Source organism: Arachis ipaensis, chromosome B01, assembly GCF_000816755.2.
Source record: "Arachis ipaensis cultivar K30076 chromosome B01, Araip1.1, whole genome shotgun sequence".
Taxonomy (NCBI): Eukaryota; Viridiplantae; Streptophyta; class Magnoliopsida; order Fabales; family Fabaceae; genus Arachis; species Arachis ipaensis.
Genome location: NC_029785.2, coordinates 91,247,712 through 91,248,675, shown reverse-complemented (window position 1 = coordinate 91,248,675; position 964 = coordinate 91,247,712).

Genomic DNA, 964 nt, shown 5'->3' with positions numbered 1-964 from the left:
AATTTTTGGGGAGGTACTGTTGAAAATTTTTCCCAAGAAATTGAAAGAGCGTTGGTTATGGTTTTGAGGATGATTTTTGATATGAGTAACGTTAACAAAAGAGATGTATCTCGAATGCTTTTATAGATTATTAAAGGAAAGCGGATTCTTATAATTTTGTTAAATTGTTATTTCAAACTCATTTGCTTCCCAGAAATGAAAGGGGTTTTTGATTGATGAGTCAGAGGCTTTATAACAGCAAGTCATGTGGAAATTCGAGGGTTTGAGAATAAGAAAGTAAGTTTGGAGTTTATGCTTGGAGTTGAGCTGTGATTAGTGGTAATTGGCTTGGCAGAGAGAGAGGATAGTGATGGAGTATCATTAAGGTGTGGTGATGATCTTTGATTGATTATAGTGATGGGGGACGATGGCTGTGATTAACGACGATGGTAATATTATTGATGACATGATTTGAGATTTAATAGGGTGAATTGATGAGACGATAAAAGTAAGGAATGAGACTATTGATCGGCGTTGGACAAATGACCGAGAACCTCAAATATAGAAAAATCAGAGCACGGCAACGGAAGCGCACAGAATAAAAGGACCTTGGGACTGTTATGCGTTGGATATAGAGGCAGACTACGCTCGCGTACTCGCAGTGATGGATGGAATTTTCGAGGGCGAAAATTTCTGTTAGGGGGGTAGAATGTAATACCCGGTCTAACCGAAATTAATTAAATAATAAGTTAAATAAGAGCGAATATGGTTGGAAGATTTGGCAATTGGAATTTGATAATTCAAATATGATATTTGGATTCAGTGAATTTTTCCGAGTCCGAAAACATAGTTTTCTGCGTAAAAGCGCGCAGTGGAATTTTGACCGGCAGTACCGGCTGAGATCTGTCTGGTACTACAGCTGAAGAAATTGATTATGGGTAAATAATATTAATAAATGAGGAACTATAATTAGGGAAGGTAGAAA